The following is a 14,685-nucleotide window of genomic DNA, read 5'->3' as shown; positions in this document are numbered from 1 at the left end:
CAAGTAGAAAAAGAGAAAGGCTCGCTCTTCCTCTCTTCCCTTCGCAGCAGACCTGAGAAGGGGGAACATGCCTTGGGTTTGTTGGTGTTTGAGACTCGTCCTAAAAGCATAGGCAGGAAGACAGCGCTGAAGAGGTGTCCCAAAGAAACTGGACGGCTGAACACTCACTGCCTGTGCCCCAACCACTTTCAGGAAGGTTCCAGTTCTGTGCCACACCGCAACCAATCCGCTTCTCATTCTGTTTCTCCACCCCTTCGCGGAGAATCCGCAAAGAAAGTATGGGTCCCTCAGGAGACCCGCCACACGCTTCCAGTCTGGAAGTTCTGCACGGACCCAGGCCTCTGTCTTCCCCCCACCCCATGACTCCCCCACTCCCCCAGTGCCCCACCCCCAGTGCCCAGCCTGGGCCTCCACGTCGAGCTGCGCAGTGGCACCGCCGGGGGGGTGGGGCTCCGGCACCGCCCCGGGCCGGGATTCGCGAAGTCACGAGCTTCCGCAGCTTGCGGGGGCACCTTCGCCCACGGACACGCCCTTTCTGCGGAGGCAGCCCCTAGCGACCCTCTGCGGAGCTCCTGCTTCTCGCTCGCAATGCTGCCAAACTGCTCTAGGCCTTTCAGTCATTTCCAACTTTAGAGGCTCGCTCAGTCCCCGTCTCCCCCCCAAGCCACACCCCGGCGAGGAGAGGAAAGAGCAGGCCGGGGACGCCGAAACTCCGCGCAGGCTCCGCTAAGCAGACGCCCCTCCTTTCCCCGCCCCTCCCCTCCTCCTCGACCCCTGCGCCCCTGTGCGGACCCATTCTACAGCCCCAGTTGCCAGAGGCCAGGCGCACTGAGCCATTCTGGTGGGATGTGTCTTCTAATCAACTAACACGCGACCCAAAGCGAAAACAACGAGGAAAGGAAAAGATCAAAAAAGTGCTACCTTGGCAACCACAGGCGTTTAGAGGCCAGCTGGTGGGCTGGGAGGGGCGGCCGCTGCCCGCCTGCCGCTGGTACTCTCCTCGACTACGCGTATTCTTAAGCAATAACAACGTAATCCGTATTATCCACCCAAGAATACCCGTCACCGAAGAGAGTCAGAGGACCAAGCTGCTGCTGCCGCTGCTACCGCTGCCGCTGCTACTGCCGCCGCCGCCGCCAGAACTCTTGCTGCTGAGCCCGCCCCTGGCTGGGGCTGGGCTGAGCTTGACCGGGACCATAAATCCATAACTCGATTTCCCTAAAGAAGGATCCAAAGCTGTGCTCTGCTGCTTCCTGCCCAAATCCAAATGGCTGCTCTATTTCCAATCCTGAAAGACAAATCACAAAACCAAGCACTTAATACAGATGAAGAGTGCTCTCTTCCAAGTGAGGAAGGAGGATGTGGGAAGGCTCTTTGGGCACGGGGTGGGCGTGACAAGTAACCTTTAGTTTACCTGGGGCTCTCCCAGTGCCTTCCTCTGTACTTGTTCGCTTGGTACCCGCTCTGGTCTCGGCCAGCCCACTCTAGGTGCTTTGATTGAGTGTCATGGCAGTGAGAGAGCCCTGTAAGAGACATGCATAGTTAAGCACACAAATATTACAAATGTATTTGCCTAGACTGCTTAAGAAGAAGTGAGGCTCAAATAAAGATAGGGTCATGCATGGGTGAAATTTTCAGCAGTGTGTTTTGGAAATGCATTTTCTCAAGCCCAAGATCATAGAAAATAAACACTCATTCAATTTACTACTTGAAATCAAATACTTATAGATCTACAAAAATAGGCATCTCTCTTTTGAAGGCCTTACAGCTATACAACATGATGATTTTGAAAGAAAAAAAAGCTTCAAAGCACAAAATAATTAAACTCATTTTCCATAGTATCAGAACTCACTGAGTTGACAAGCTGGTAGAGTTTATGTGATTTAGGCATCATTTTGTAGTACCCATGTGTAATTCCATAGCCCACCTTTTTAATATACAGTATAAATGCATTGCTGTGCAGTTGTGAACACCTCTGCAGAAAACCTTTGAAGCTGTCTTCATAAAAATTATTTTAAGGAAAAAAACAAAGCAAAACAAAAACTCATTTGTAAAGTGACTCTAATTTTGGCTTTCAGAGAGAGATTCTTTGAAGATCAATATGGCTCTTACTGGAGAAGCTTTGTCTTAAGACCTTGCAATGAATATTCTGATAATAAGGGTTTATTGTTCACTAAATAAAATGGACAAGTGCAACGTCACTACACAAGACATGTTGTAGCTCCATTAGAAAGTTCTCTATTTGGTTTTCCCTTTACTCTCAAATACATGGAAGTACACCCATGTGGTGGAATAGGGAGGGGATATGGAAACATGGCAATAGACATTATGATTCCTTAAATTATGTAAGTGCAAATAGCTCTTCATCAAGGAGTAATTATATAACAGCATCTCTCCCACTACCACAACTCATCTCAAACTGACCTGGTTGCAATTTAAAGCACTTAGTTTGTGCTTGCTCTTATAATTTTTTTCTTTAAATATATTACCTCTTCAAACACACCAACTCATTATTTTCCTGACATGCTACAAATAGAAAAACCAACATGAATTCTAGGTTTTATGAACAGTTGTTTAATATATAGTATCTGGTGCCTAAAACAACTCAAAAGAAAAGCAGCATTGCCCAGTTAATAGCCTATTTTACAGTATTTTTAGATGACTCTTAAGTACACCTTTCACAAAAATACAGATGCCAATTAAACAAATAAATAAGCACTATTTTCTGCCACTACCTAACATAGCTATAAAGTGGGGCTTTTCTCTGGGGGTGCTACAACCACACACACAGACACACACACACAGACACACACACACACACACACACACACACAGAAAGCTGACAGGTTCTCTTCAGCTTGAACTCCTAGAAACAAAAGCCCTTAGGGAAAGTAATGCAATAGTCTATGAGCAAAGTGTACATTTGCTCCTGAACTCTTCCATTTAAATCTCAACTAACATTAAAAGGAAAACAAGAAACACGTTATATAGATTGATTTTGATTTAGTAAATGGAGCATTCTTTTTGAATTAAAGAGGATTATTAAGATGTATATACACCACACACACGCACACGGACACACATATACATAATACATACATCCACAGCAATACATGGCATATCAGAATCACAGTATAAATAACCAAACAGATTTTCAATGCTTCCTGAGTAATCTCCTTTAGTTTTGCTTCCTTACAATTGAAATAAAATACATGCACACACAGACTCACAGACTCACACGCGTTAAGAAACTAGAACAACGTAGTTGATACGCTTTCTTTTTATCCAAGTAACCAGTGCCAGCCCTTTCTCTACCTACCCAAATGTTCCACCAGCTTCAGCACCTGGACGAGTGGACAGCTCTGCCCGGGCAGACAGCCGGCAGCACTCGCAGCAGAACTGACGCTCTGAGCTCTAACCAAAGCTCTCTCGTGCTTCAGCGGGGCAGCCTGACTTACGAGAACACCATTTCCTACGAGACCACTGCCGCTGGGTGCATATTCAATTCAAACCTCCTTAAGCTGTCGGATTTCCCCCACCCATCCACCCTCCTCCCTTTTCCACCCTCCACACAAAAACAGAAAAGGGAAAAAAGCCCAATACCATCAGGGCGTTTGTTGATCAACTTACACTTTGCTTTTGAATATTTAGATACCGCTAGCGGAGCAATAGCAACGGAGGCTTAGGTCCGCATTAAGTACCTTTGTTCATCGACTCCTGCAAGCCATGTTTATTAGAATCTACATTTCTCTAGCTCCCCAATAACTAGAGGTGTGTTTTGCGGGCAGGGGTTTTCAGCACCTTTTGATCTCCCAAGGCCACCGAGACTGACTGCCAGTCCCCACTACTTTCCCACCCTGTCCCCCACACTCCAAAACCCATCCCGGTTAAACGCTTGGTAATTTGCAACCAAATATACATAAAGAAACGCGACAAAGCAATCGGTTTGAGGAAATAAGCCAATTAAGCTAAAGCAGAAATGCTTCTCTCTCTCCCCCCCTCCCCCTTGCCTCCCTCCCTCTTCCTCTCTCCTTCCCTCTCAAGTAGAAAGGGGGAAACACCAAGGAGAGGGAAAAAATCGGGAGGAGGATGGTAGTCGACTCTTACAATCAATGGAAAAACACTATAGACATCTTTACTGAATAATACTCTCCTTCTCAGACAAAAAGAAACACATTTGTCGATGTAAACATAGTCTCCCTCTTCCACACATCCTACATCCTTTACGTTTGCTGAGATTTGTCTTGCGGTATAGCAAAGTAACTGTCACAAATCCATCTCGATTGAAGTGCTTACCCTCTAAATCCAGGTTTCAAGCGGGACTCCAACCGTGTGTAGAAACCAGAGTCATCTGATGAGCGGTGAGGTGGGCTCTGGGCAGTGGGAGCTGCTTCCCTCGGAGTGCCGGGTTACAGTGTTAACAAGCCCTGGGAAGGGACCTCGGTGCCTCGCGCTGGCTGTGCCCCAGTGCCTTCGCGTGGTGGCGGCTTGCTCACGCTTCCAAGGAGTCCCAGGCGATAGCCTTCAGCTGATGCGAGCTTCCAGAAAGGAGTGGGGAAAGGAAAAAAAAAATCATCTAATGCAATCAAATCGATCTGATCTACACCATCTGTCGCCTGCCACTATACACAAACGTTAAAATAGGAAAACGGAAAACACTGACAGCCCGAGAGGGTTGGTCTGCAAAGAGTTCATTTTTAGCAGAGCATAATTGGGTATGGTCGGCATACAGTTACAAAAGCTGCTGTTAACCATCCAGTAGTGGATCCCAAACATGCTAATGGTGGATTAATTGAGGAAGATCTGACGTGCAAGCTTCATAGTCTCTTATTCATGACTTCCCAATGGGAAAGGACCAATGCCTTGTGGGACTATGGTAACATACAGTCAAAAAGCTGCTAAGAAAATGGCTGTGTGTTCACAGCACCTCTCTCTGATAACAAACATATGTCGACTAAAACGGTTTAGTAGAATGGGAGGGGGGGTGTTGGAGAATAAAATTTTCTTTCTCAGTGTAAGCAATTCCTATTTTCCTTTCTTAAAGAAAAGCAAAAAATAGATACCATATCTTTACCATAGTGGAGGGGAAAGGATGGTTTAAAGGTTTTTATCAAGATTAAACTGCTGTATAAAAGAAACGGAACATTCCTGTGCAGCAATTCTTTAAAAAAAAATCTATCATCATTTTTTTCCTTACTGTGATCAAAGTAGATCCATAGCATGTGCAGTTTATAGAAACTCAGCCCAGTTAATCCCACCAGGATTGACTCGAGGTTGTTTAATGCCAGGTACCCTTTTGACTTCTTGAAATCAGGATGCCTCTTGGGCAAGACATTTTGCATTATTGAAAATTGACATAATGAATGTTAAGTGTGATTGCAGGGAGGAGATGGGGAGAGTTTTCTTTTTTAATTCTACAATTATTCCCTCCAGCCAAACCCCCTTTTGGTCTGTTTCCAGTCTCCTGATCAGCTGATGGGGGAGGTGTAAGGATTGAGGAAGGAGTGGAGATATGGGACAGGGTAGGGAGATTGTAGATTATCAATAGCCAATAAATTCAACTCTATCTGTAATAAAAATTATAGTAACAAAAGAGATCACTTACTAATTATCCATCATGATATATGAATATAAACCAGTTTTCAAAATTAATGTTTTATATATGGTAAGAAAATATGTTGCAAATGATAGTGTAATGTTCCCTATCCCTTTGTAATTTTTAAGATTAAAAAAGGAATAGAGAGCTTAGTCACCTAGATATGTGACATTCTTTCATTATAAATATCTAAATAGTCCACATTTCCTCTAATTTTGTCACCTATTTGAACATGGAAAACTGTGTTCATTTTGATTTTGTTCCCTTTTTTGAGAACGTAGATTACATATTTCATAGTAAACAATTAATGTTTAGGATAATTCTTGAGAAAGCTGAGTATATCTACTGAAACTTGGATAATCTCTTTAAGGAAAAAACCTAACAGTTATGAATTAAATTAGTTTAAAAATATAGCTTGAAGACAAATCAAACAATTTACCTGATCTTTTGTTTCAATATACATTAATTAAGCACTCTTTCCAACCTACACAACATTCCAGGGTCATAGTCAGAAATCCAAGACTAATAGCTCAGCAGCCTTTGTTGTCATTCGTGTCAAGCTATTGCCCCCTGCAGGTTAGGCTGAAAGTGCAGGCTGATTTTGGCCAAGTCTTCAGGAAATGGATGGGAGCCACGTTATTTATTCTCTCCCAATATAAGTCAACTTTTTAACTGTTTACATTATAAACTGTTTATTTAGAGACATCTAGTAAATTCACAAAAGAATGAAATTTACAGATAGGTGATTAAAGTTTTCCTTCTGAGAATTTTGCTGAGTGGAACAGACCATCATCCACTTTATTGTCACATAGGAAGTCCCTTGATGCACTTAGCATAGTTTCTTCATCTTCTCTTTTCCTTTTTGCACAAGATCCAGTACAATTCAAAAGTGAATGTAACAGAATTGGAATTATGATTTTTCAATAATAAAGAGATAATCTGGGAAACTTACTACTTGATGTCAGTGGGCTCTTTGTAGACCCCATGATGTGCATTCAAATCAAACTCACTCAGATTCTTCCTAGTGCTGATATGATAGGGGACAATTACACTGTTTTCTGGATTATAAAATGCAACATTATTTAAACCGCCATGCTCCTGACATCCCATCCTTTCCTACAATCAACCTTTCCAAACAAGGCACCTTGCCAAGATGAAATAAATATATTGTTGACAACACAATTTCAATGACATCAACTTTTCCACAGTATTAGGAAGTGGAGCATTTTCATGGGAATGATTTCACGTTTGTGGAAAGATTCTTTTGTATTTCCTAAGTCACAATAAGGCTACTCACACCGAGTTGTAAAAAAACAAAACTCAGCAATGTTATTTTCCTGTTATTTAAATACAGATCACATTGAACAATGGGATATCATTATGCAAAAGAGCATCAATTCTAATGCCAAATAAGCAATCAAATAAGAATCTTACTATTCAAATGTTAGAGGTATTTTTTTCCATATTGTGTAGAAGTAGTAAAAACACAAAATGCCTTCTGCTATCTTAGAGCTACCTGAAATGCCCACAAAAGACTTAAATAAACGGTAGTGCAGGGCTTTCTTGAAGGATTTTTTTTTCCACCTTAACTACTAGTGCTTTTTGCAGTTCCTCCAGAATGGGATAGGAACTGAGATGATTGTACCATATTTTAAACAAATCTAAAAACAAAACAAAGCAATCAAAAAACAAAAACCTGATTGCCTATCCTTGTTTTATTACATTTTTAAAGCTTGTTAAATTTCAAAAAAACACTGCATCTATAAATTAAGATCTTTGCCTCTACAGTTCATTAACACTCTCGCTCCAAGCAAAGAGAAGCTTTGGACTAGGCTGCTGGACTATTAATTGCACAACTTGTAGCCAGAGTAGCAACTGGTTGCCTGCAGCTGACATTTCTAGTTGTCTTCGAGTGTACAGTTTTAAAGAAAATAAAATTCACCTCCCTTTCAGAATTATATATATAATACGATTACACATGATTATATATATAGAAGCACTTTGTTATTGAGCCAGAAAATTTCATCTTTTGATTCAAATACCTATCAAATGCTTATCGACAGAATTGCTTTTAATTAGCATCCAGAAAAGAGAGGCACCTTTAATAAAAGATGGTGTTATTTGACCTGTAGGTCTGAATCAAGGGGAAACTTTTTTTTTTTTTGGTTCTCCCCTTATACTAAACAGCAGGTTGCCTGCAAGTGCCCTGAAAAATACAATTCTCTTCCTCTAACTATCACCACTATTGTTCTAATTGCTTCTGAAGGATCCGAACAGGCTTTGAGGTACCTTGTAATGTTCTGTTATTGCTGGAATCCTGGGTTATTAGAAATTTTTGTCCTCAGAAGCGAAAGACCAAGCAATCTTATTCATATGCATCCTGTGACTCAACTCAGTTTCCATTCGGCGGGCACGCGCTTGCTTGTGAGTGTGTGTGTGCGTGTGTGTGAGTGTGCAGGTTCATCCAGCGAGCGCCTGTTTCCAGAGGTTTTCAAATGCAAATAGAATGGGAGTGGTGGGGGCGGTGGTGGAGTGTGGTGTGTGGGTGTGGGGGGATTTGGGGAGAGACAGTAACTTTATACAAATTGAAGGCCATCACTACTACTGCAGATCAAAACAACTTAGATCTGAGAGACCCCTTAAAAAGATACAGTTTCTTCCTGATCCAGACCGAGGCCAGCTAAGAGCTGGTCCCAGCGCTCGCGTTATTTTGAGAGAGGGTCCCGAAGCCCGCCGGAGGCCAGTTCTCGCGGGCGGGCCTGGGGGCTAAACTCTCGTTTGGTGAAGGGAAGCGCACAAGTCGCCAGGCCCGGTGCGCCATCACGGAGAAAGGGCAGCGGCCCCGGGCCCCGGCCCGGCTCTTTCCTCGGATGTCCCAGAAGCGGAGCCAGGGCTCCCTTTAGCCACCTTGAATCTAGTTTCAGGAGCTGCCTCCCGCCCGCGCTGGCTCGGACCTGGCCTCCGGAGGGAGAGCAAGGGAGCGAAAACTCAGCCTCCACCCTGGACCTCAGACCGAAGGTGTGGTTCGGGACCACGGCAGGGAAGCCGTTGCCTCTCTGGGCCAAGCCGGCCTGCGCTCCGCAACCCCAAAAGCGCTAGGTGCGGTCGGCACGGGGGCGAGGGCGAGAGCGAGAGTGAGGGGAGTCGCCGCCCTCCTCGCACCCCTCCCCCTCCCCCGCCACGCTCTCTTTCGGGTCCTCCAGCGACCTCGGCGTGCCCCCTAACACCCTCGCGAGGAAGGCTGCCCGGGGCCACAGGCGACCTGGGCCGAAGCCGGAGCCAGACCGCGCCGCGGGACTCGAGAGCCAGAGCAAGGCGGTGGCTGGGACCCCGTTCCTGAAAACGCTTGACTCCTCCAGGATTTGTCAAGTACTAAGCAGCTCCAGGAAGGCTCCGCGAGCTTTCGGGGAAACCCACTGTGTGGCTCACCCCTGTTGGTCTCTCTTGAGCCCTCGCCTTCCTCCCCTCTCCAGATCCACCGCCCTCCCCAGGTGGCGGGCCCCGCGGGCTGAGCCCGCCAAGGCGGCAGAAGCGCGGTTTTAGGCAGAGCGAAGGAGCCCCCTGCTGGCCAGACGCGGCAGGCGCGCCGTCCGGGCTCCGGTTTCCTCCGCCCGGCAGCCGCGGCCCCGCCCTGACCCACCTCGACCCTCCCACGCCCCCGGCGTTGGGGCGTGTCCAAAGACACAGAAAACAAAACAAAACAAAGCACCAAAAGCCACTCTCACCTGTCGACTTCTGAAAGGTAAGTGTTTAGTCCAGCCTTTCCCATGCCCCTTTCTGACCCTCTTCTGGTCCTCTGGACTGAGGTCTCGGGGAGACAAAGCTCCCCCCCAAAAAAGAAATCATGGCTGCTTTTGAAAGCACGTTTTGCAAGCATGAGCATCAAACACACACACACACACGCACACGCACACGCACACGCACACACACACACACACACACACACACACACACACCACTGAAGCAAACCCACACGTAACCAGTCCGGAAGAGGGCTATGGATGTGCATGTGTCTGGAAGCATTTCATTAGTTGTTGGAGGAAATATTTACTAATATTTCAGGTTGTAGGCAACAGCAGTAACTCTGGATTGCAAAGGGGAGGGGAAGACAAATGCCCCTTAGTTTAATCCTCCCTCCCATACCTGAATGTGAATCTGACTTTCATTCTCAAATCCTAGCATGGCCAGAAAAGTTTTCATCCTCTTACCGAGAAGGCCAACAGAGATAGAGCCTTCTCTGGGGGGTTTCCTGTGTCCTGCTCCCGTTCTTCACCAGAGAACTGGGGAAGAGATTGTTTCATTTATCTAGACAATTTATGAGTTAGTTCTGTATGGCTTTTTGAAATTAATTTAACCTTGAAATAGGCTATATGCTTGAGTGGCAGGTTTTTCTGTGCTTAGGTAAAGGTTATTAGAAATCACAATGTTTCTTTCTGTTCAGGCAACCTTGAGTTAGAGATGGGCATAATATCTTATTATTGTGACTTTCAGTAATGTCTGTTGCCTCTGGATGTTTACTGTCTTTGGAGAAGGAGCATAGCTAAAAAATAATTTTTTATAAGTTTAGGTGTATAATAACTGTAGGTCCAGTAAAGGATCACTACTGTTTGCTTTTGTTATCTTCACACACTCATTCTGCAGAAAGAAACTAAAGGATTTTGACTGTCCCTGGGATTATAGTAGGTAAGATCTAGGAGGTCTTTTAAAATGATGTCTGTTTTCATATTCTGTATTTTCAGATGGATAACAATATTTGACCTGCTAATTCCCAAAAGGAAGGAAATGAAGCTGATAAGGAGTGAGATCTGATATCTTTGTATACCCACCAATCCAGGAGATCTGAGTAGGACATAGAGGGTTAGAACTCTTCTGAAGATATCAACAACTATACTAATAAAAAGCAACACGTACTAAGTGTTTACTCACTTCCAGGTGCTATGCCGCAGCCTAGCCTTCACCTTCATTATCTCATTTAATTCTCCTTGCAGCGCTATGGATAATGTACTAATATAGTTTCTCATACAGGAAAGTAAGACTTAGGAGGTTTATTTACTTGACCAAGGTGACAACAGGTGGTAACCGGAGGAGCAAAGATCTGAAAACAGGCAGAAGAGTTATCTTGAGAAATCATCTTTCTGTACTGAATTCAGGTTGGTAATAAACTAGTATTTTAAGTCTGAGTTTTAGTCATTCATGGCAGAAAGAAAAGATAATCTTTTCTGAAAAGAGAACATTTGATAAAAGGGAAGTATTTGTTTAAAAAAATGCCTTCCTTAACCCCGTTTCACAGATGAGAAAACCGAGAAAATGAATTAGCTGAGCTAGGAGAGTGAGGTGCTTAGCCAGGTGTTAAAACCAGATTTTTCTGATTCAAGCTTTGGTTTTCATTCTGCTTAACTACACTGCCCAAACTGAAAGATTCATGTTGGGGGTTTTTTTTGTTTTTGTTTTTGTTTTTGTTTTTCCTGAAATGCGTAACAGTAAATCATTACCAGCTCAGAGCTCAGTTCTCAGCGAGGAAGCTTTCTTTCACGTTAATTGTGAATACCTTTTTATACTGAAAGGATGCAAATGTAGAAATAGTGCTATTCTCAGTGGTGAATTAAATGACATAAAAACGGCAAAAGACTAAAATAACTACATCAGCTTTACTTGAAAAGCAGTTAAAGCAGTTGAAGAGATATCTGAAAGCCCTCTCAGTACAATTTTAGTGGTCTCCACCCCCCAAGACCTATCCTGCCCTACTTGGGGAGAGTCATTCCACATTAGGTTTCTGCTAGCTTTTGTTCTTGAAAGACTTCACCACTCATAAGGTTTCAGTACTTTTCATCTCCATTCATATATTTCTTCTTTCCTCTGTGAATGGTTACCGTAAAAATGTCAAAACAAATCTCTGGAGTGACCACTGTAATGGGCAAAAAATTATTCGATATTAATTGGCAAGAGATTTTTGACTGGCACCCACATTTTAATACACACTCGCAGTGCACTGAAGTACACTGTGTAGAATTGATTTACTCTGTGTTGCAAAGTTAGCTCAGGTACAGAATGTGCTTCGTAAAATGGTCTTAAGGTTCCTCCATTTTCAGTTGGGCTGGAAGTATCAGAAAAAGCCAGATGAACTGCCGTAAGTCACTGCTTGGACTGCAGCCCATATGCCTCAGCTTTTCCGTCATTTGTGTGCAAATTATTTGGCCACATGGCCTCCTGTCATGTTGGGGATCTGTGATTTTTCCAAAGGTTTAATTTAGTTGAATATGATTGTTAATGTCAAGTTGGGAATATTCTTCCTCCCATCTCTCATTAAAACTCTTAGTATCAGTTTGGAACTATTTGGAACTATTATGTTATATAATGAAGCTTGCTTGTCTGTGAATTTGTACTTTCACAGATTTTTAGACTTGAAGAGCTTTTTTGAAATTACCTAGGCTAAGCTTTTTATTTTACTGATAGATAATTTGATGTCGAGAAGTAATACAGAATTCTCCAGGTCACCCATCTAGTTAGGGGGAGAGTGAGAACTGGAACCCAGACTCCCTGTATTTAAGCTCTAAGACGATTGCATTCCTACAGCATCATGTTCCTTCTTTATTTGATTGTCAGAGATTCAGTCACTTATTTGACAACTAGTTATTGCCATGAACTTGGCAACTGTCCTAGGCATTAGGAATTCGATAAAGGGAAGAGGAAAACAATCCTAAAAAAGCCCTTAAGTTTTTGAAATTTATAATCTAGTGGTGGACAAATTCAGATGCTGGTCTTAAAATGGTTATAAAGAGATTTTTCTTAAAAAAAAAAATACCTTTAATGTACTACACTGTATAAGGCAGACAAAAAGCCTGCTAGTATTCTTCCACATTTTCTGCTGAAAAAAATTGGGGGAACCCTTAATGCCAGATAGTGAAATCCTTGGTGGGAAATTAATATATGAACATAGGAAATCCTAACCAGGTAAGCAGAGCCCTCCTGGGTGATCCATGCATGGATCAAGGATAACTCTGTCCCAGAGTCTTTCTGTGATTTGGGATTAAATGCTTGTGAGAATGCATAGATTCAAGCAGGAGCTGGGATAAAGAAATAATAAAGAGATCAAAGAGGAAATTATTCAACGAGATGTTTTTAAAAGGGACACATTATCAAACATATATTAGATTGTCCTGGCAGATGAACCAAAAGGCCAAGAGAGCACTAACTTGAGAGTTGAAGGCAGAAGCCTCAGGGTATATTGTAATTGGATTTTGTGATTAAACTTTCCCCTTTTAGAATATGATATATAATAGTTCCCACCTCCTCACTGTGGAATAGTTGGGGAAGGAAAGGTATAAAAAGTTCAATCCTGTAGAATCCTGAGCTTCAGTATTGTGAGATTCATCAACAACAGTATTTTTCAGAACATAGAACTGGCCACTACAAACGAAACACACACTGGACATTGAAATGAAAAACCTAAACAACTGATTAGAAAAACAAATTCCTAAATTCCCTCCCTTGATGAATTTTAGTTCGTCATAGTTGGAACAAATGACCAATTGTCTTATATCCACATTTACCATTAGTGAGGGGCATTTTTTTTTCTTTTACAAGGTTGTACTGTAGTCGACTTAGAAATAAAATGAAGTTCCCTCTTGGCAGATACACAGAATGGACTTTTTAGTTAATTAAGAGGTGGAGAACAGAGCAGGAAGAGGAGAGTTTTGTCTGATAATGAAAGGTGGAAAAGTACATTTACCCACTGAAGTTTCTTCTGTGCTCTTTTTGTGTTATTTCCTGTCAATTTAGTTTGTGTTTTGTTCTGAGTTCCAATAAAACAGTAAATATAATGTATCACTGTAGTTAATAACATAGTATAATAGTATACTATAGTAGTTAGTAACGTAAGGCATTAGTTGGCTATTTCATATTTGGTCTTCTATGTTAGTCACATGATAGGTTAGACTGGCTGACATGAATTATTGAATGACTGTTTCATAGTTGGGGGCCTCCAAAATCTAATTCACTGTATTGTGAACTGTTGAGGAACTCTTGCAGAATTTCTCTTTTATGCTGCCTGCATGTCGGTATTGTTAAAAAAAAAAAAAAAAAAAGGAGACAACAGATCCTGGCCCACAATGGAGTCACTGTGTCATATTAAGCCCTAAGTCGGCAAACCAAGACTTATACCAATCCTAACTGCAATTTCAGCCTCTCCCAAGAATATAACTTTTAACCACTAGGTCTGGAATTACCTGTTCAGTGCTAGTGAGGCAATCTGTCTGACAGAGTTACCACCTCTATAGGAAGGTTACCTTGTCTGAAACAATCCACTTTTTACTAGCTTTTTTTTTTTTTTCCCTTGTCCTCTTTGGTCTATAAAGCCTTCCATTTTGTATGGCTCCCTTTCTACTTGCTAGATAGGATTCAGCGGGGTTCCGGAATTACTGAATGAAGCCAAGTAGATCTTTAAATTTACTTTGTTTTTTTAAACAGTATCAAGTAAAGATATGATTAGGTTGGATCCTCAGGAGAATCACTGATTGATCTATTTCCTGCCTTCAAGTGTAACTGAAACCAAAGTACAACCAAACTGCGTGTTACATTGTAGAACAATGGTTGGGTTGTTCTCTCTCCTACTTACGTTACTGAGATTAGAAGTTATAAGTTAAGGAAATCTGAATCTCCTTCGATTGTTTTCTGACTGCAGGCCAGCTAAAGAAGCAAAAGCATATTCCCCTCTATCATCATTGAAAAAAATAGCAAGTCTTAAATAAAGGAAAATATGAGGCCTGAGATCTTTTTGGTCTGCATTAAGATCTAAGGAGCTTATGGAACAATTATATGGCAGTTCTGTTTAAGGTCGTCTTTCTGGAGGGGTAACAAGGTCTTTGAGAGCCATACGACTTTTACAGCCTACTGTCTGTAGAAGGAAAACCAGAAAGACAAAAAGAAAAGAAGGAAAAGAAGGAAGCAAAGGAAGTAGGAAGGAAGGGAAATGAAGAGAGAAAGAAAGGGAGAATGGGGAAACAGAATCTCATTTGAAGTGGAGGTTGTGTGGCAAGAGGAACTTTTAGCCCTTAGGTTTATTTTCTCTGCACTAGGTATATAATAATATA

At 42.6% G+C, this 14,685-nt stretch overlaps 1 long non-coding RNA gene across 1 annotated transcript; it reads right to left on the bottom strand.

Moving 5' to 3' along the window:
• Positions 1-1,256: 1,256 nt before the first annotated feature.
• On the bottom strand, positions 1,257-4,414 carry LOC115300051. Its single transcript, XR_003912476.1, has 3 exons — positions 4,297-4,414; positions 1,415-1,523; positions 1,257-1,288 (listed from the first exon to the last, which is right to left on the bottom strand). It is a non-coding gene; the product is annotated as an uncharacterized LOC115300051 (long non-coding RNA).
• Positions 4,415-14,685: the final 10,271 nt, after the last annotated feature.

This window comes from Suricata suricatta, chromosome 8 (genome assembly GCF_006229205.1).
Source record: "Suricata suricatta isolate VVHF042 chromosome 8, meerkat_22Aug2017_6uvM2_HiC, whole genome shotgun sequence".
In the NCBI taxonomy this organism is placed as follows: domain Eukaryota; kingdom Metazoa; phylum Chordata; class Mammalia; order Carnivora; family Herpestidae; genus Suricata; species Suricata suricatta.
This window is presented reverse-complemented; position numbering and strand designations above follow the sequence as displayed.